The 22,162-nt window shown below is 35.5% G+C and overlaps 1 long non-coding RNA gene across 1 annotated transcript in view; it reads right to left on the bottom strand.

Moving 5' to 3' along the window:
- The window catches only part of LOC120885575 (uncharacterized), a 458,357-nt gene extending 445,509 nt beyond the window's left edge, over window positions 1-12,848 (bottom strand). The window contains exon 1 of the long non-coding RNA XR_013425685.1: window positions 12,790-12,848. This is a non-coding gene — a long non-coding RNA (uncharacterized LOC120885575). The remainder of the gene's footprint in view (window positions 1-12,789) is intronic.
- Between the last annotated feature and the right edge of the window lie 9,314 nt (window positions 12,849-22,162).

Below are 22,162 nucleotides of genomic sequence, written 5' to 3'. Positions count from 1 at the left end.
ATTTTCAGTTTTGTAAAGGGAATCAAAGGAACCGAGGCTGTGGACAGACTATGAAATGGTGTGCCTGATGCTGCTTATGGTGGAAATGGGCCAGCTCCAGCTGGTGAGATGTATGACATCATTATGTTGTATAAATATCCTAGTTTGGTGGCTTCTTTCTCTTTTTTTTTTTTTTTTCCCAGTGGGACAGGGAGGGACATGAATTTCTTTGGTGGGTTTGGTTATTTTTAAAGAACTCTTGAAATGATAAGAAAGGAAAGAAGAAATCATGTTTCAGGGTTAATCACCGGCTTGCTTTTAGCAGTTGTGAAACTCACAATTATTTAAACATAGTCTTTGCATCGGATTTAGAAAGGAAAATATGTTCCAAGAATATTGTGACTGGTGGTCATTTCTGCTTTCTGAGGCAAAAAAAAAGGCAGATATGTCATACACATACATAAACAGAGAGAAAACTCCCAGATATATCATTAGAAAACATTAAAAAAGAAATGCCCGCATTCACCGCTGGAGTGACTGTATATTTATGGTTCCACTAAAGAGCTGCACTGTGAAATAACAATAGCACAGAATGATGGCTCCATTTGTGAGAGGCACTCTGCAGACCTTATGCTTGAATAGTACAGTTACCTGCCTATACCAAGTCACCTAGTCAGTAACCAATACAGGGGACTCGGGCCTAGACACCATCGCTCCTAATCACTGTGTACTAGGTAGTTAATTTAGTGTGTATGTGTGTGTGTGTGTGGGGGGGAAACAAACAAACAATACAACTTAGTTTCTCTTGAAGAGTTAAAAAATTTCAGCTGATGAAGATTTTTCTTATTCCACGAGTTGTCTTGAAATACAGACACAGCACCTGTTCGGTTGCAATCCACAGCAGTGAAACAGCTTAGAAAACAAATATGTCCTGCTGCAGGATGTATACTGGCCATTCTAAAGTCAGCAAGCCAATACCACCACCAAGGACATAAATACACTAAGTGACAGCATAATTAATCCTCCGTTGCGCAATCAATGAGGAATAGTAATGTTTCTTGGGAAATGGAATTCAGTGGAATGAGCCCGGATTTTTCCCTGAGCCCAGATGTGGAGTCGTCATTCAATGAATCCTCCCTGGAGGGGATTGTAACAAATACATAGAGCCTCTCAAGGACAGCCAGGGTTGTAAATTGTAGGCTATAAAAATAATAATATAAATATTGTGCCAACATTTATAATTTATTTGTTGGAATCACAAGTGAGAAATAGGGGTTAGCTGGCAGGTCTAATTTGAACTAGTGTTGGCAAATCCATGCTGCATACTAAATCATTGCTTTCTGTATTTCATTTAGCTCGGAAACATATAATAAAGCTCAGACAAAGGAACTTCTTTTGGACAAATGGAGTTACAGACTCACATTTTGTAATGTGACATTATAAAGTTATTGGTGTTATCTGTGAATTCATAATTTTTCTTGACTTGTAAAATGGAAATTCAAGCACCATAAAACCTTGAGTGAAATTATGAAATGAAAAGACAGTTATTTTTTAAAACATGCCCAATCGAACAGGCTGTTTTTTTATTTTTTTATTTTTTTATTTTTTTATTTTTTTTTTTTTACCGAAACTGATCATTGGAAAGTCAAAATTACTAAATGAAGGACATCTGTGTTGGTAAGTTTTCCACTGCTATAAGAAATGCTAGAGATAAGTCCACCTATGAAGACAAAAAGTTTATTTTGGTTCACATTTTGGAGGTTTCATTCATGATTGATTGGCTCCATTGCTCTGGGCCCATGGTGAAGCAGCACATCACAGGAGAGATGTTTGACAGAGTAAACCTGTTTATCTGTGGCCAGGAAGTGAAAGAGAAGAAAGAGACCATGGTCCACCGCACTCTTTGAAGACACACACCCTGTAGTCCTAAAACTTCCCATCAGGCCCCACTTCCTAATGTTCCTATTATCTCCCAGTAGCATGAAGCTTGGACCAAGCCTTTAACACATGGATTTTGGGGGGTATTCCAATCAGAACTATAGCAACAGCAGTGTAAGACAGGAAGGGGTTGTGGAAAAATTATAGTCTTTATTCTCAAAAGATGTTATGACAGATCAGCTGTGCTTTAAACCAAGTTCTGTAGTCTCCCAAAGTCTGCTCATAGTATTAACAATCTGCTACTGTAGACTCATGAAATAAAGCGAGGAGTGCCCAGAAGAAAGGACAGTTGTTTTGTGTTCAAGGGTGCCTGCCTTTCCTTACTGGGTGGGATTAGCAAACTTGTAGCTTTTAACTCACTTTCTCCATCTTGTCAATGGGGCTAAGAACATTTGTCTTTGCAAGTTATTTCAGGATTAAAGGAAATGTGGTGGTGTACGTCATGTTCAAAGTAGTGTGAGAAAGAGAAAGTAAGGACATTCCCAGCCCATTTTTAATTTTTTACTTTGTGACATGGTGTTGTCAAGTTTCTTAGGGCCTCGCTAAGTTGCTGAGGAGGCATCAAACTTGCAATCCTTCTACCTCAGCCTCCTGGGTGGCTGGGATAACAGGTGTGTCTACCAGCCCAGCCAAGAACTCAGTAACTATTAGTGTTGTGCATCTATGTTTTCTCCAAGATGGGAAATTTCCAGGAAATGTTTTTAATAAAAGGAGTAATTGTGTTCGGAGGTTCCACTGTATCTTTACTCATTTCCTAATTGCACATACAGTTTGCTGTAGTCCAGAGATTTATAAAACTTGATGATATGAAGAGTAAGACACAAGAAGCTATGTCTGTCTAACAGCCTCAAGCAATCCTGCATGCAAGTATCTGAGGGCTGTCCCATCAGATGGATGTCTTGCAGTGCATATAACCTGCGGCAACACCACTCCATGAGCAAAGGGACAGAGTGGTGACAGTATGAGGTGTATCTGTAGAACCACAAGAGCTCATGGCTGGTTAAGGGGTTAGTGAACACAGAGAGGGTGGGAGCAGAAGAATTAGCAAGTGAGGTTAAACCATCATTGTTAAGCAATGAAACTTCCTGAAATATGGTGTTAAATAATTGTAATTTATTTTTCAGGGCTGGGGGTGTAGTTCAGTGGTAGAGCCCTTGCCTATCATAAGTGAGGCCTGGGTTTAATCTTCAGCACATCCCAAAAAAAAAGAAATTTATTTTTCATTTTTGGAGGAAATTCAGTAAGTGTGAATTTAGAATAAAAACAAGTCACAGAGGAAACAGCTTTTTCTTTGGACTACCAATAATCTCCCCTGTAATGAATGGTTCAGTTCTGGGCAGGTTCAGTTCATCGTCTCCCCTTTAGACTATATGCTATCTTCCTTAAAATTCTAGATAGGAAGCTCATGGAAGGCAGACTGACCACCTTGTCTGATGAAATGATGAAGGAGAGCCTTTTTAAGAATAGCCTTCGAACAGAGGAATTTTAGATGGTTTGAACAGGTTAGAAGACAAAGGAGAGAGACCCAGGAGAAAAATCACATCATTAGTTCAGTGACAGGTGGAGAAGGTCTCAGAAAACATTCTGGCCCAAGGGGAAATAAAGTACATGGTGTGTGTGTGTGTGTGTGTGTGTGTGTGTGTGTGTGTGTGTATTTGTGTGTCTGGGGAGAGGTATCTACATTCTGTACAAGTGAGGAAATAGGATATATTATTTTTTAGTTGTTAATGGACCTTTATTTTATTTATTTATATGCAGTGCTGAGATTCAAACCCAGTGCCTCAGACATGCTAGGCAAGAGCTCTATCATTGAGCCACAACCCCAGCCCTTCATTTCATTTTTATTGCAAACACAAGCATTAACTGTGGCATGTTTCACCACCTCTGATGTAATTATGGTCCAGTTATTATAGTAGAGGAGGCTGAGAATGTTGAATTACTAAAAGAAAATCTTCAAAATTGAACATCCAAATTTTTCTAATGGTTTTAATATTTGCAGTATTTTAATAATTTAATAAACACAAGCTTTCTATTTTGAAGGGAAAATGGCCCTGAGTATTCTTGCAATATATACTGTAATAATAGAAAAGTAGTCCCATAGATGTAACAAATTTCTCTTTCATGAATTATGAAATCAAAATTAATCTTTAAAGTAGTTAAGAGGCTATTAAAAATAGGGTCCTCCCTTTTCAAATGACTGTAAATTGTGTTCAATTTTAGCTTTAGGACATATATTTTAGGAACCACCTATTCTTCCCTGGGTCATTTACATCCTCTCTGTAGAGAACCCCGATATCAAATTAACATTGGAAAGTAAGAGAAGGTTACAAAAGTTTAAACATCAGTTTGTGTCTACGCAACTCTAATCTCTCTTGTAGATGTATTAGATTTGTTTGCATTTAAAAAAAATCTCATTACAAGTTTTTGAAAACAGGAAATTGCTTCTACTATGAGAGATCAGTATGCTCTTGCCTCTAGTATTTTCAACAATGGTTCATCTGTGATGATAGGTGATGCAGATCAGGGGGAGATGAGAATGAGGTTGGGTTCTCTAACAGACTCTATAGAAAAGAAAGTCACTCAGCAGAAAAAAAAACACAATAATTACAAATTCTTAAACTTAATGATGCTTATCCAATTAGATCATTCAATTGCCCAAAGAAGCAAAACCCTCAGGTTCGTAAGTACTTTTGCTGAAAAATTGTCTTTTTGATGGGGGAAAAGGAGGAAAAGAGGCTTATAATGCCAAGATTAATTGAATTAATTTATAGAAAATTATACTACTTCCTGTAATTAGAAATGGGGAAAGAATAAACAAGAACAAAGGAAACCCAAACACTCTTGGAAATTTGGTCCAAAATATGAGTGAAAGCCTCTCAAGCTAAAAATGATTCCACAAATGTAAGGTTAGGATTTTTCATTTTATTTTTTCTTGGTCTAAAACAGCATGCAACAAATTAGTTAAAATTTTAATTTTCATTAATCGAAGCCAGTAACCTGCTCCAAAATAAATGCCACAATGTGGCCAAGTTCCTGTCTTCGGCCTAAACCACTCAAGGTCACTTTTTTCCTACATCCTTTTATGCAGATTATTATCTTTAACCCTCCTCCCCCATCTTTGGAGTACTTCACCTCTTTGGGGGATTTAGTGAACCATCATAAAGCTCCATTTTAAACTATCCACTGCATTCTACCTAACCATTCCATAGGCAACTCCAATATCATGCATTTAAAGCCTACTGAAGCAGGCACCTGAGCTGCAGTAATGGTTCTCTTGTGCTTTTCTTGATTTCTGGTACAACTTTTCACTGAGTATAGATTTACTAGAACCTCATCTTTAATTAACTGCAAAGTACATAGCTCAATCATTGTTAGTATTGTACATTAGCTTTACAATTTTTTTTCCCCACAGGCTGCAATGGTGCACGTCTGTAATCCCAGTGACTTGGGAGACTGAGGCAGAAGCACCACAAGTTTAAAGCCAGCTTCAGCAACTTAGGGAGACTCTGTCTCAAAATTAAAGATAAATAAATGAAAAGAACTGGGGATAGAGAACAGTGGGAAAATCTCCTTGGGTTGAATCCCTACCTAGTACAAAAAAAAAAAAAAAAAAAAAAATTCTACATTCCTACAACTCCCCCCCACCACCACCATTTAGGCTTTCATTGACTTTCAATTAAATTAGATTACTTTGAAATAATTAACTGCTTTTCTGCCCTGATTTCCTACCTGCCAAAGTGGTCTTGACCAATCCCATATATTTCCCTTCATTCATTCATTCCCTAAAATCCTGTAGTGATTCTTTTTGCCATCAGAACAAAATATCAAGCCCTTAGAATGACTACAGGTATTTCATGATCTAGTTCTTATTTTAAACTGTAAAATCGCCCAGATCCCTCTTTCTACAGACCTTCTTCTTATCTTGCAGAAAGTTTTTTATTTTGGTTTTGATTTTTGTAATTACCTCTGACATTTCAAGATACTTATTGCCTCAACATACCAAAAATTTAAATATTCTTCTATCAAAGAAGGTGGATTCAAACAGTACTACGAAAAATAACAAAGTAAGATATTTGCACAAATACTATCAATCCCATTTTTAAATCTCTTATTATTCCTTTATATATAAGTAAAATATTTTGAAAAGATAGCATTGGTTTAAAAATAGATAAAATTTTGTAATTTTTTACAGTTAACATTTAATAAATATATGTTTTACTCTAGAATTTCCTTTCTGTTATTAACATCCTATTGAATTCTTATTCACATCTTGGGGGACCCAATTATGTTACCTGTGATGTACAAAGTGAAGTCTTTTGGGGGGAAGAATTACTGCTAGAAATTTCAGCACCTCTTTTTTTTTCTAATTGACAGGAAAATAGTTAGAACATCAGTATGCATAAGAAAAACTTAATACCAGTAATCATCTGAACTCAATGAACACTCTACCATCAATCTCACAATGTACATTCTTTTCACATGGGAACAGAATATTCACCAAGACTGATCATATTTTAGGCTCTAAAACAGATCTCAGTGAATTAAAGAGAACTCAATTCAGAGAAAATATGTGCTTTGACAATGGAGTTAAATTAGAATAAAATAACCAAAAAATTGGAAAATCATAAAAATATTTAGAAATTCAATTACTAAATAAATCACAAGTGAAAAAGCAAGTGGAAGAAAGTTTAGAAAATATATTGAAATGAACAAAAATGAAGATATATTCAAATTTTCAGTCTAGCAAAAGCAGTCCCTAGAGGGCAATGCTATAGCATGGGATGTAAGGTTCTAACTTAAAAAAAAAAAAAAAAAAAAAAAAAAACTTAAAACTTAATAGGGAATATTAAACTCTGACAAAAGAGCAAATTAAATCCAGGAAATAAAAATATTATTAGAAAGATTAAAAAGAACTATATAAATATACTAGCAGAAATAAATTAAAGAAAAACAGTGTAGACTATAGGGAAAAAAAAAAAACAAACTATGAAACCAAAATAACTGTAAGTAATAGCTCACTGAAGGGTCAATAAAATGGATAACTAGGCCCATTCATGAGAGAAAAAAATTGAGAAAAAACAAGTTTCCAAAGAAAGAGATGAATTTCACAGATTTAGAAAAAAATAATCACAGAGTTCATGACACAATTTTATGCTGATGGTTTTGACAAGTTTGGATTAATGGATACATTCTTTGTAAGAAAAGCTACAAAAATTCATCAAGAAATTAAATTTATAATTAAATATCATAACTCATGTCTGGTAATAATATTATTTGGTCACAAATATTTTGTCTTTCTATTCTATATTTGTTCAAGATGGAAATATAAAAGGAACCTCAAAAATTCTGCTAACAAAATCAGAGACATTACAGAGAGGAAAATTACTAATATCCTTAGTAAGCACAGATGTAAAAATTCTTAAGAATATTTCAGCAAACTGAATACAGAAATACATGGAATAAGAAATTGTAGCCAAGTAGGATTGAACATAATTCATCATTTCAAAATAATAAAGAAAAAGTCATGATCATCTGAATAGATATGTCCATTCATGATAAAAATTCTCAGTGCACCAGTAATCTAAGGGAATTCTTCAGCCTAATGAAGAACATCCCAAACCTACAGCTAGTGTAATACTGAGATCAGGAGCAAAGCCAAAATGATCACTATCACTGTCCCCATTTTTATTCAATGGTGAGATAATGACATATGAAATAAAACTAAGAGGAAAAAATAGGTAAAAGGAAAAAGCTCCTAACACATACACTAACCTTAAAGGATTATATTAATTAAAAGAAGCCAGGAACAAAAGTTTATATATGTATGATTCTATTTTTACACACATGCATGACTATTTATATAGGACATTCTATGTAATGTAAGACTCTTGAAAGTAGGTGATAGCCAAGGGGAAGGAAGGAAAATAATGATTGTCATTACAGAAAACTTTGGGGAGGTCATTGTTTTGAACAGTTTATACACTAGACTCCCAACAGATAGGACCAAACCAAAATGGAGTCACTTATACTGACTGCTGCATAATCACACTTAAACGTCAAGGAAGTAGAAACATCACGAGGCATACCAAGGTATTTTTGTTTTTTCCTGACAACAAGAGATTCTAGTCTACTTGTGTCCTCATAATAAGAAAGAACCCTCTATTTTAAAACCTTGCAAAAAATGTTAAAAAATAAAAGGAGCCTGAAGTAATCTGGCATTAATTAAATAGCTTTTTTCCCCTATCATTTTATTTTCCTTGTTCTCACCTTACAAAACCCACTGTTCTGCCATAGAGCAGTGGGAGAGCTCATTCTGTTTTGATGTATGGAGGCTGCCCCAATTTATGAATCAAAAATAAAATCCAATTAAGTGTATAACTAAATGTATCATAATTTTATCTTTTGACATGATAAAAGAGCACATGGGAACATCTTGGGGCAATGAAAATATTCTATATCATGCTGTTGGTGGGAATTACAACACTATGTCATACGTTTGTTAAAACATAGCACATTGTACAATTCAAACTGGTAAACTTATTGCAGGTAAATTTTATGTTGAAAATATGATTTTGAAGGTTAAAATTTTCTCGAAGGTAATCAATTATATTCATTAAATGGTCAATATGCTACAGAGTAATATCAATATAGTATTAGGAGGGAGCAATCAGCCATTGACTCTACCTTGTTTATTTTAAACAATATGATCCCAAACATATTTGTATAAGTGACATAGATGAAAAATAAAAGTATACGTGACTTTTATTAGTGAAAGCATTTTTACCTTTAACATAAATTTATTTCGTAAGTATGATTCATAAAAATGCTGCTATATTCTAACCTACCAGACAGTCCAGATAGTAGAATTTCCAAACTGTTCTATCATTCTGTTCTTTTCTATCATATGAACCTTAGCTGGCAGATAATAATATAAGCTATTTTCTTATAAAGAGTATACATGTAGTGCAGAATAGTGACCTAGGAAGCTGACTGTGTCTCACACCATTTTTGATTAGGTTGTAGGTATTCCCCAAACTGTGGTGAAATATTTTATTGGTTGTTACAGCCAGTGTAATAGATCCTAACTTATCTTTCATCTGACCTTAGATATAAATGAAAAACAATAAATTTATTTCAAGGTCGCACTGAGAATAAGCAAGGCCAATTGAACTAGAGGCTTTAAGCCTCTTCCAATTTATACTGTGAAATGTGTCAAACAAGAAAAGAAATTAGAATTATCCTCTTTATTGTTAAATTACATTTAATATTGAAGTCCATGATTATACCGGTTTTATTTTTCATTTTTGTTTTTGAGAAAAGATGAAAAAAATGTTTAGACTACAGGGCTATTTACTATTGATGAAGGTGTTCAAGTAGGAAATCAAAAGCTGAGGGCTGGGTTTGTGGCTCAGTGGTAGAGTACCTGCCTGGCATGTGTGAGGCACTGGGTTCCATACTCGGCACCACATAAAAATAAATACTATAAAGGTATTGTGTCCAACTACAACTAAAAAACATTTTAAAAAAATTCATATTAAAAGACTGTCTTAAGAGTACTAATTACGATGTCACATAAAGGTGAATTATTTCCTTACTGAAATGCTGCAGGTACCTTTTCTTATGGTAGTAAGAAAGAAATAAGCACATAACTTTCCCAGATATCGTTTTCAGGATCATTCAATGAGTTAAATTCTAAGTTCTTAAAATTACAAACCAGAAATTACCCAACTTGGAATAAGGCACAACTTCCAGAGAAGGTCAAGTAAGTGACACAGACCCATAGCTACAGAATAAAGAGCAACACACTGCAAAAGGCTAGGAACTAGGAAAGGTTGCTAGGTAAGATACTGCTGTGTCTGTTTACGGATGGACAAGCAAAAGCTCAGAAAGGACAAGTCTCTTGCTTTTGCTCCCAGTGAAATTTGAATACCAAAAAAAAAAAAAAAAAAATCCCCGAAGCAAGTGTTCCATTTCATTACTGTGTATTGATTATTCATGGGTATCCTTCTAAGAACGCAGAGAAACACAGCTATTACAAATCCTCTTACTTCAGGCTGACACTCTAGTTTAAAACATGGAGAGATGAAACACAATTAAAAGAACTGTTAAAAATCATCCTGAATTCTAATTCCTGTAATCAGCAAAGTAAACCTAAGGTAGCCAAGCAAGAAAGCAGAATTATTTCTCTGCTTGTCATCACTGGTTTTGCTCACAAAGCTCTGTCTAATAAAAGACACACAACCATTAGAATGGTGTGTGGCAGAGATCAAGTAGAGGGAAAATATGTTTAGGACTTACATGAGGGCAAAACTCTCTTGAAATGAGTCTACTGATCTGCAGAAACAAAAAACAAATAATAGGGTGGTGGCCAAGATTGCTAGCACAAGGTATCTACTTTTTTTTCCTATCTAATTAGCTTAGACTTATTGTCCCAAACTGACAGTGAGCCTTTCAAGTCCTTCTAACACCAGGTAGAAAAATTTGAGTCAGAAATTGGCATGCTCCTCCTGTCTTTGCAGCCTGCTTTTCTCAGAAAGGGAGACTTGGAATACCAACTCCCTAATCAACTCTAGGGACTCTATTTTCTCCCTTCTCTAATTGCAAGCTGTGTCAGCGCCTGCTCAGTAATGGAACTTCCATAATTTTGCTTCAGAAAGTGAGGACTATCTAACTCTGGATGGGTTTCCAAATTTAAACTTCCCTTTTTATTAAGTACATCTAGCAATAAAGTTTGTTATTGCATTAACATAAGCCTTCCTTTGACTATTTTTACATTTACCTAAACCTAAAGCAGTTTTATACATTTTCCAAACAGTGTGAGGTGTATAAGAAGTGTTATAACTATAAAGCCATGTTGGATCAAAGTCATACTTCATGTGTCCCACCTTTCTCATTGTTCCTGATACCATGTCAGTATAATGATAACTTTATCTCCCTAGAATAGTGGCGTTACTCTCCTTTCTGGTCTTCCTGTGTCTGTTCTCTCCTAAACTTCTCTTTCATGACACCTACCCTCCCCCATCAACCTTCAAAAATTAAATAGTACTTTCAAAAAAAATACCTTACTTAGAAGAGAAAAATTAAATTTGTTTTCCTGTAATTCAAGGCTAGTGAATTCCAATTTGGGGTTTACCTTTCCAAAATCTCTCCCTTTATTCTGTACCTCTAGGAAAAATCAGTTATGATATCCAAATTGCACTTTTACATAAAATATGATCCTTGCCGAGAAACGGGGAACTTTAAGTCACAGAAGAGGTAGCATACTTTTGTAGCTTTTAAATTCATTCCCAACTCCAAATTCCTATGCCACTATCACTTGCTTGGCATTTACTGTCCACTTCAGTATATCTGAATTTAGGTAACTGAACATCTAAACAGTCATTCAACATCCATGTGTAAAGTGTAGCCATACATAACATAAGTAATAAATGCATGCTTATATCTATATATCTACCATACACACATAAACACAAAATGATCATCCATGGGATTGCTGAGTAGCTTTTTTTTTCCAGCAAGTATTGTCCCACTAACAGCAGTCCCAAAAGAATAAACATTTTATACAAGGTGATCCTTTGTACTGATCAGAGTTGATTAGTCTAAAGCGTGCATTACATGAAGAAGAGATACATTCTCAGGACTTGTTTTGGGAATTTTCAAACTTGCAAGAATGGTAAGTCAATCTCCTTTCAGTGGTTCAATCTCTAAATTATAAACTCAGGACATTCCAGTCATACTTCTTGACCATCAAGTGTATTGTGCACCAACTCAGTATTCTTTAAACTTTCCAGCTTCCTGTGGAGTTCCTTCAATCTGAGTGCACTGCTAAAGATGACGGGCTAAAGCACACTGCTGAAGCTCTCCCAGACTTACATTCAGTTAGGGTTCTAAGTGGGAGCTGGGTTCTGCTAATTAAATGTACACAATGAGATATCTAAATGGAAGAGCCAGAACAGAATATCTATCTTTTGGGTCTCCCCTAATAACTTATAAGCTGTTAATGTGATAAATGCAGTTTTATGACACTAACTAAAATGGACTGTTTTCCAACATAGTCTTCTGGAAGAAGCTGATCTTAGTGAAAGAGAGGGGTAAAAAGAATATCAATGACTTCTTGGTTTGCTGGTTGCATCAGTCTCTTGCACCAAGGAGCAGACCAGACCCATAGTTCCTCTTGTGTTGGTTGTTTAATTTCTTTCTGCACTGTACCAGCTAATAAATTCTACTTCCTGCTTTTAAATTTGCTTGGGTGTGGCTCCTATCATTTTGACCACCAGAATCATACTGACACAATATGTTTTGCCAACCCCATCTCACTTTGTCAGAAACGGACACAAGTACTACAAGGGTTAATATACAGACAAGTGTATTTCATGACTAATACATATAGAGAGAGGTTTTTATTGTTGATGACTTCTTATAAATATTAACCCAAAATATTTTGGTCTCTGTTACAAATACATATATATGTATATATACATATACAAGCACATGTGTGTATTATATATATGTATATTTATGCATATATGCATTTAGGATATTGGTTGAGATCAGTCTAAATAAGCTTTTAAAATACGTGCTTTTAAAAGTTTTCGAGTTTTTTCAGAAAACCTCATTTTACAAACTTTGATTTCCTTCAGCAGAACCCAAGAATAATCCCAATTATTACATTGATTAATCCACCAGTGGAAATGTCAACAATGAAAGTTTAAGCATATTTTTCACAGGCCAGCAGAGATTCCATTTCTTTGATGAAGAAAATTAGTCACCAAAAATTGATAATAGCAGTCAAACACAATCACAGAGAACTTTAATACTTTAGAGACCCACTAAATATTTGGAGGTAATTTAACCACTGATTCATCCACTAACCTTTTCAGCAAGGCCCTCTTCCTGTTTCCTTGGGGAAGGTGCAGAAATTTCTCCAAGGGCAAGCACCTGAAGGAGAGAAATGATTTAACATGTACAGGAACCACCCAGAATCCTGACCTAATTTACATAGCTTGGACTTGGCTTAGGGTTAAAAAAAAAAAAGTTTGATCAAATAAATAAATATTCTGCTAATGATCAAGTGCCTTGACTCACTACCAAGCAATGAATCATATCTACTGGAAAGACACTGGGGTGGTAGTAACACTATTTAAATAACCCTCCATTACTTTGCTACTTATTTTTATTTTGTTCATAGGATTAAGCCTTTATATACAAGTAAATGAGAAGCATTTTTTCCAGTTTAAATTTAGACATGGAAAATCAAAGTGAATAAAACATTGTTTATCTTCTTCAGCATGTGATGGAAGCATCTATAATTTCATACAACAATAGATGTCTCTCAGTTGGTGAACCTCTGCCTGGAATAAATCAAATTTGTCATGTCCATTTTGTATTTCGTTTGTCTTGTTCTATTACTAATGTGCCAGGTTTGAAATCTCAGTGACCCTGTATCTGAATCATAAATTCCTGAGAAAGAAATATCACTCATCTTTTCACATTCTATGTTGTCCCTTTATTGCTTTTTCTTCTTTGGGAAAAAAAAAAAAAAACTACAAAGAACTTATGCTGTGAGTGACATCATCAAACAGGTCTAGTAGCTTTGAGTTAGGGCCTGTCTCACCCATGAACAGAAGGGCAGTTATTTGGGGAAGTCTGAGAAATATAATAGATTCTCTCCTTTCATAGTATCTCTGTCTCTGAGGCCTGAAGAGTCCTAGGAATCATGGTTTAATCTATGATATTGTTTTTGGTCTCTAGAAGTACTCATTTGGAAAACAAATACTCCCAGGAAACATTTTTGTTTTCAATAAGAAAAATGAGAAAAACAAAATTCTGAGACATTAACATATTTATATGAGCTAATTAATTAGAGATGCTATCACACATTTTTTTCAGTTTTTGCAAGGTTTGTGGTGAACAAAACAAGAGATAAGTCATTTTCTAAAGTTCTATTCTGTTTTTAATTGACACATAATAATTGTATGTATTTATGGGGTACAATGGAGTGTTTTGATATGTGAATATTGTGTAATGATTGAATCAAGGTAATTAGCATTGCTGTCAGCTCATACATTCATCATTTCTTTGTGGTAAAATCTTCTCTTTCAGTTAATTTTAAATGAGCAATACTTTGTTGTTAACTGTGGTCATGCTGTTGTACAACAGCACACCAAAAGTTCTCTCTCCTTTTGAATTATAACTTTGCACCTGTTGATCAACTTCTCTCCACCCTTTTATTCTTCCTGCCCTCCTCTGATAACTTGTACTCTACTCTTCACTTCTAGGAGACCAAAGTTTTTAATTCCATATATGGCAGATTGTTTGGTGTTTGTCTTTTTGTGTATGACTTCATTTACCACATAATCTTCCAGGATCATCCATGCTGTTGCAGATAACAGGACTTTGTCCGTTTTATGACTGAATGGTATTCTGTTGTGCTTACACACCACATTTTCTTTACCCACTCATCCATTCATGGAGGACGGATTCAGAATCTTGGCTATTGTGAATATAGATGCAATAAACAGCGGGGTGCAGATATCTCTTAACATGTTGATTTCACTACTTTTGTTTGTATAATCAGTGGTGAGGCTAGACTGTAAGATCGTATAACTTTCAACTTTTTAGGAACCTCTACACTATTTTCCATGAAGGCTGTACTCAGTAGACATTTCTCAAAAGAAGACATACAGAAGGCCAACAGGTATGTGGAAAAGTACTCAACATGATTAATCATCATATATATGTGTGTGTACACACACACACACACACACACAATAAGATGTCACTTCTCTCCAGTTAGAACAATTGTCATGGAAGAGATGGCTGGGCCCTAACAGGAAAAGAGAAGTTTAAGACTGAGCTGTGAGATACTCACTACTAAGGGTACCTACTAACATTCAGGTTCATTATGGGTTGGGTAGGGTGTGTCCATGCAAGTGTTTTCTGTCATTCTATTTATTTCTTTCTTTCTCAATAGCCTTTTTGAACATTTTTCTATTTACTGATAGTTCTTGATCTGACCACTTTTGAGGCCACCATTATCTGAGTTTACCAATGTCCTAGAGCACATTTTTTAATTTAAAGTTCAGTATTTTTAAGTGAAGCATATTTAATCAGAGCAAAACTGGACAAAATAGCTTCTTTAACTGGGGTTAATACACAATCATAAAATCATTGATAGAAGTGATACAAATATTATGTGTATATGTGTGTGTGCCCGATGTGTGTGTGTTGAACGGCTATGTTAAGAGAAAGATGTTAGATTAAGACCATTATTTTTATCCAAAAATTGTGATTAGAGCTTTGGTATTGCAAAGTGAAAATGAGCCATGGGATTCCGTTACTCAGATTTAGAATATCCTCTCTGTACATTTCTGCTATATAGACAAATATATCACCATAGATTAAAAAGTATGCTAAACCTTTACAACGTTTTTCATTTATAATAGGAAAAAATCACTTAAATTCCATTTATTTTAACAAGATGAGAAGTGATTATACCTAGAAGTAGCATGTATATGTATGTACATGTATATGAGAGTGTGTGTGTGTTCATACCCTGCTCCCAGATATGAGATCTTACTATGTGGCCCAGGTTGACCTTGAACTTTTAGGTACAAGTGATCCTCGTGCCACAGCCTCAGCAGTACTTGAGACTATAGGCATAGACCACTGTGTCCAGTTAGTGATATTTTAATACGTGTTTACAAGAATTGTGCTGAGCTTTTGAAATCTCCCTAAGAATTTAGTCAAAAACCACAAAACAATTCCTGAGTCATATAATTTTAAAAAATAGTTAAGACCTATTTATTTAAATATAAACATATTACCTCTTTCCCAGAAGGATTGCTAACACCTTGTAAAAAGCCTATCCAAACACAGTGCTACTTAGTTGAGCTTTTGCTCAAGCATGGGTATCCTCCCTATCCCGGATCCCCTCAGTTCTATAGATGACCTGTCCACCTATTTTCTCTTGGAATGTGAAATGCACAAGAGAAGAACACTGAGAAGCAGAACTTCAATCTTTTCAGACACAGGAACTCTACAGTTAAGCACTCCAGCCTTCTCCCCAACTTCAGAGACTGCTTTCTCCCTGCTGATCTGGACTGGCTGTGCTGAATAAGCCTCCATCTCTGTGGTATAATGACAATAATGACAAAGTATCAAGCTAATAGATACATTCACAGGTAAGTACATACCTATATGCATGGAGACTGACCCCAGGGGTGCTAAACCACTGAGTTACAATCCTAGTCTTATTTATTTATTTGTCTATCTATCTATCTATCTATCTATCTACCTACCTACCTACCTACCTATTTATTTTTGTTTTGAGACAAGGTTTTGCATAGTTGCTGAGGCTGGCCTCCAAATTACAATCCCCTTGCCTCAGACTTCTGAGTTGCTAAGATTACAGACGTGGGCCACTGTGTCCTGCAGCATCATTTTATTTTATATTTATTTCTATTTTAACCAATTTACTAAGAGTGGTTATAAGATCTCTCATTTGGGTATAAAACAACCTGCACAAATACTGTCAGTTAAGAAGCTTCAACTTTTATGTCATGCAAATTTCTACTCAAACTAGTATAAGGAAAAACAAAGTCAGTTCACCTAAGTGACAAGCCTACTTTCTTTGGGGTATGACTCGATCCTGCTACTCAGATGCTTTTCCACAATCATTTCTACTTCCCTTCAACTTCATTGTCAGACTCACCCTCCAACACCCAACTCCGTGTTGATGGGACTGTGTTGCCCAACTTATTGTTGCATTTCAGTGCTGGAGTGATGTTTCTATCCACTGTGGCCATGGAATTTTGGAGCATTGGTTGATTCACATATGGTAGAATATGAATCAACATATTCTACCTCTGAAGCACAATTTTAATGCTACTTAAACAAGGGCTCCACAGGAGAGCCGTAGCCCTCTGAATTCTAGATGCTCATTCCAAACACAAAGGAATGCTAGCCAAAACATTGTTTTTCTGCAAAAGACTATAGGTGTATTTTAATCCACATCTTGAAAATAATAATAAAGCCATCACCAGAAACTTATAAATAAGCTCAGTCTTTAATAATAAAATGATAAAATTTATTGAGTGTTTCACTTATGTCCAAAATTGAGCTATATGCTCTATTTTCATAATTTTATTCAATTTTATAACAGCTAATACCAAACAATCATTGCTATTAGCACCAATTAATGGCAAGGAAACTGATGCTTAGAATATTAAGCAAATTTCTGAAGCTGGGAGAGTCAAGTGGTGCAAGATTAAAGCCAAGATTTGAGCCAAACTAGTCAAACAGAAGAACATGGAAGTGAAACACAACCTTATCTGAGCAAAGTTCATCAGAGCCTAGACACAGAAAAGCTCATCTCACTGTTGGAGGCAGGCATCTCTTCTTTATTGAAGATCTAGTCACCAACCTGAAGAAATAATGTATTACTCAAAAGGAAAGCTATGGGAATGTGAGGTCAAGGACCACAGAGCAAGTACTTTCATGACCATCCAGCAACAGGGAACCCCTTAGCTAAGGAGCCTGGAGCACTCAGGCCATCCATAATGTGAAGGGGAGGAGTTAGGGCTTCCTCTGCTCACACTGTTAAACTCTCCATTCCTTGAACTCTCTTGGGTCTGATTAAGTTTAGACCCTCTAAAGAATTTTCTGATAAGGACTTCTTTTCTATAGTTCTACCTATGAGGAGAAAGTAAGTTGGCCTAGGGCTTGAAATATTCCATATCCCAAGTGGTTATTTCCTCCACTAAATGATAACATGTCTGTGTGTATTTATTCAGTACTCTCAAAGGAGCCACTGTCCACATGGTCAGTTTTCTGAGCCTCAAAGGCAAGTTTTATGACTGAGGCTGCCTGCTGGTCATTTCCTCTGTATCAGTATCTGTACTTCTGCAATAGTATTACTGCAATCAGTATTATTTAATTTTAATATATCTGGAAAGTAAAGCCCAAGAAGATAAAGACACTCATCTAATATAAACAGTTAATAAGGTGCAGACTTAGGATCAAAACTCCAGTTTCTGGTGTTTCTACTACAGCACAAAGCCTGAGCCATATCTTTCCCCCTTTTCATAGGTTTTCAATGCTTAAAAGCATAGTTTTACAAATAAAATGTTATATAACACTTTAAAATCATTTGAAGTTTTTTTTAGTGAAAATAATCCATCTTAATTTGTATCCTTTCTTTGAAGACTACCAAATTTGTAACTACATTTTATTTTGAAAGTTTTAGATTTATAGGTAGTATGGAGAGTCCTCATAGCCCACCACTACACACTTACCCCTAGTATTAACATCTTATATCAGCATGTTGTATTGATTACACTTGAGGAACCAACAATGATATTACTTTTAACTGAAGACCACAGTTTACATTAGGGTCCATTTTTGGTGTTGTATTGTCTATAGATTTTACCAAATGCATACTATTACAATTCCTCAATTACGGTATTAAATGTATTAAATAGTTTCACTCTCAAAATCCCCTAGCCTGCTGGGTGTGATGGTGCATACCTGTAATCTCAGCTCAGGAGGCTGAGGCAGGAGGATTGCCAGTTCAAAGATAGCCTAGCAAAGGTGAGGTGCTAAGTAACCCAGTGAGACTCTGTCTCTAAATAAAATACAAAATAGGGCTGGGAATGTGGCTCAGCAGTCAAGTGCCTCTGAGTTCAATTCTCCGTACTCATCCAAAAAAGAATCCCCTACATTGCACCTATTCAATGTTCTCTCCCCACCTGATAAATACTTATCTTTCTTATTCATCTATAGCTTGCCTTTTTTCAGAATGTTACATAGTTGGAATCATAAAGTATGTAACTATTACAGAATGACTTCCTTCACTTAGCAACATGTATTAAGGGCTACTCATCTTGTGGTTTCATCAAGAAATCATGACTCATTTCTTTAGTTTTAAATTAACAAATAAAAGCCATAAGTATCTATTATGGACACCATTTTGTTTTGAAATATGCATGCATTGTGGACAATCTAAGTAGAGCTAATTAGCAACAAGTGTAATCTTACATACAATTTTTATGATGAAGACATTTTAAATCTGTCTCTTACTGCTTTTCAAGAATACTATTAAGTATAATCACCAAGCTGAACAATAAATTTCTTTTGTTTGTCCTAGCAAACAGAAATAACAGAGCCTTTGGACAGAGCCTTGAGCCAAACCTCCATTTCCAGCATCCTGCACCAGCCCTTGGGAACCAGCTATTATGAATTCTACTTTTTCAGATGAAAGTCAGATCATGTGTGTGTTTTTACATCTTTTACTGAATTGTGTTCCATTGTATGATGTACCAGCTTCCTTATGTATTAAACTCTTGAGACACATTTTGGTTGCTCCCGATTTTGGGCAATTATGAATAAAGGGGCTATAAATATTAATATACAGGAAGGACAAACATCTAAGAGTGTGATTGTTTTGTCATATTTTAATGTTAATGTTCAGCTTTGTAAGAACCTGTGGAGCTATCTTCAGAAGTCACTGGATCATTTTTTATTCCTACCAGCAATGAATGGGAGCTCCGATGCACCACGTTCTTCAGCACTTGGTATCCTCAGTGTTTTAGATTTTAGCTGTTCCCATAGGTGTGCTGTGTTATTATTTTAATTTGCAGTTACATAATGATGTATTATACTGATTATCCTTTTGTATGTATGCATGCTTTCCATCTCCATATATTCTTTGATTAGATTTCTCATGGGATCTTTGACTCACTTTTGGGTTAGGTTGCTTAATTTTTAGTGTGCAGTTTTAAGAGTTCTTTGTATATTTTGGACACCAGCCCTTCATCAAACATGTGTTTTGCAAATATTTTCTCTCCATGTCTGGCTTGTCTTTTTGTTCTCCTAACACTGTCTTTCATAGAGCACAAGTTTGAAATTTTAATGAAGTCCAACTTGTCAATCTTTCCTCATCCATTGTACTGTAGTGACGTTGCAGGAAGCTCATTACCACCTAGTGGCACCTGGGTTTTCTCCTCTGTTACCTTGCATGAGTCACACATATGCTTTTGTGTCTTACAGTTGGATGTATGATCCTTTTGCGTTAGTTTTTACAAAATATGTAAGGTCAATGTCTTCTCTCTCTCTTTCTCTTTCTTTCTCTCTCTCTTAAGTTGATCTAATATCATTTATTGACAAGCATATCCTTTCTGCAAATTTTTTTTTTCTTTTCTGTCAAAGATAAGTTAGGTGGACATGGTTGCTCTTTTACTTTTTTGACAAAAAAATAAATAAAAATGGGCCCTTTTTTGGTCATGTCACTGCGTAATTATTTATAATTATTTGAACCATGTACTGTGATACTATTGCAAAGAAAACTTATTTAAAGTTAACGTAAGCTCCATGAAAGCATTTCAAGTTAAAAATGAGCCACAATTGAACAATGACTCTGACAAAAACCATACTGGTCAAATCTTGCTAAGGTGAACAGTAACCTCCCTCTTCCATGTAAGGCTACCATGTCCTAGCCACACGTTGCTTTTTCACTGTTCCACATTTGTGTAAGCTAATAGTAGGAAACATCTTGGATATCAGGCACGTAATGGTAATTCTGACTACTCATTACTGATGAACACTTAGAAGTTTGGTTGATAACATCAAAAGTATTGCCTTGGAGAATCAAGATGTCACAAAGCCACTTGGAAAGATAGGATAGAAGAAAGCTACAGCATGCAATCAGTGCAGGTGAGTAGGGCTTTGTTAGAGTTTCTTCCCCTCCTTCCCTTTCTGAGTCATTTGATTTCATTAGCATAACTAGCTCATGATGAAATGAATCCTGAGTTCTCAGGATATTATGGTTGCAGCTTTGATCAAGCTGTGTAAATCAGAACCCAGTAATTAAAATGCATATAGATAGGTAGATGCAGATGTTAAAAATTGCAGCTTCACAAACTCGGCATCATTTTTTAAACTAATAGGTTAACACCTGAAAGGACAGGTGACAGATGAGAGAGAAGAGACCCTCCTTGCACCATATTGGTGGGGCCCAGAATCCTTTCCCTATCAAAAACAGTCCTTTCTTCACGATGGACTTTTTACTCTATTAAAATTGAACTCATAGCCCTCTCTAATAACCTTTTGCTGGTGTTATTTTCTAAACTTTTTTTTCAACTATCCTTTCCATAATTATTCGTCCACAAGTCTCTCACATAGTTTGTAGAGCAAAATATGTGTACACACACACACACTTGTTCACATATTATTAAGAATTTCAAGATGGCAAAAACAGAACATTAAACAGAGTACAGGAACTTTTAAATATGGGCTCTGTGCAACCACACAGCCCCTGTCGGTCCTAAGCAGTATCCAGGTTATACCATATTCTTTCCCACCACAGTCAACATCGATATCTCCTTTCTCTGATGCTTCCTGGCATTTTAGGACAATAAATCTCCTGCATGTAAACATTGCTCTACTTATGTTCCCCTGCATTCCCACAAAACACACCGTCCCCAAAAGTTTTAGTCAGGAATTTTGGAATTTATGATTTTAAGTTAAAAACTGGGCTGTTATAAACATAATGCTCAGATTTTTACCACCTGAAAGACCCTGGTACTTCACCATTCTATTCACAGGGAGGGCAATGTGCCGAAGTGCTTTAGTGAATGATAGTTGTAATTTTCAGTCTATGTGTTGGGCCACTAGTGGTTACTTTAGAATGTGGAACAATTTAAAATTTTCCCCAGAAAGATTTTTATGGACCTTCCTTAGATGCTTATTTGTGCTCAAAATGAAGTGGGCACCCAAGATTTAGCTTAGTTCTTGACACCTTTTATTATTTATAAAAATCAGCATGTCATGTTCTATCTATTATGTAACTGCAATGTTTCCCATGCCAATTTATCTAAAAATGACATCATATTACTATCATTCGAATATCATTCATATAACTTCTGTGTAGAAAAAGTAGGTCCTGAGAGTTCTTCATGAATAAAGAGTGGCACTGCTATGTCTAGATAGCAAAGGGATGCGTGGGTAACATGGCATATGAAATGCCAATATTTATTCTTTTATTTATGCAACAACTATTTGTAGAGCACCTCCTAGCTACAAAGACTCCTTGGAATTCAGCAACAAAGAAGACTGGCATGGCTCCTGCCCTCAGGGAGCTCAAGTTCTGGTGCAAGAGAGAGAGGGTTTTACATATTGTCCCACCATTTCTAATATGGATGCATAAAACACTTTAAAAACTTACAATGTAAAAGATAATTATATAATA

The sequence above is a fragment of the Ictidomys tridecemlineatus genome, chromosome 1 (assembly GCF_052094955.1).
Source record: "Ictidomys tridecemlineatus isolate mIctTri1 chromosome 1, mIctTri1.hap1, whole genome shotgun sequence".
NCBI lineage: Eukaryota > Metazoa > Chordata > Mammalia > Rodentia > Sciuridae > Ictidomys > Ictidomys tridecemlineatus.
Note: the sequence above shows the minus strand (reverse complement) of the source record. Positions and strands in the feature narration are given on the sequence as shown.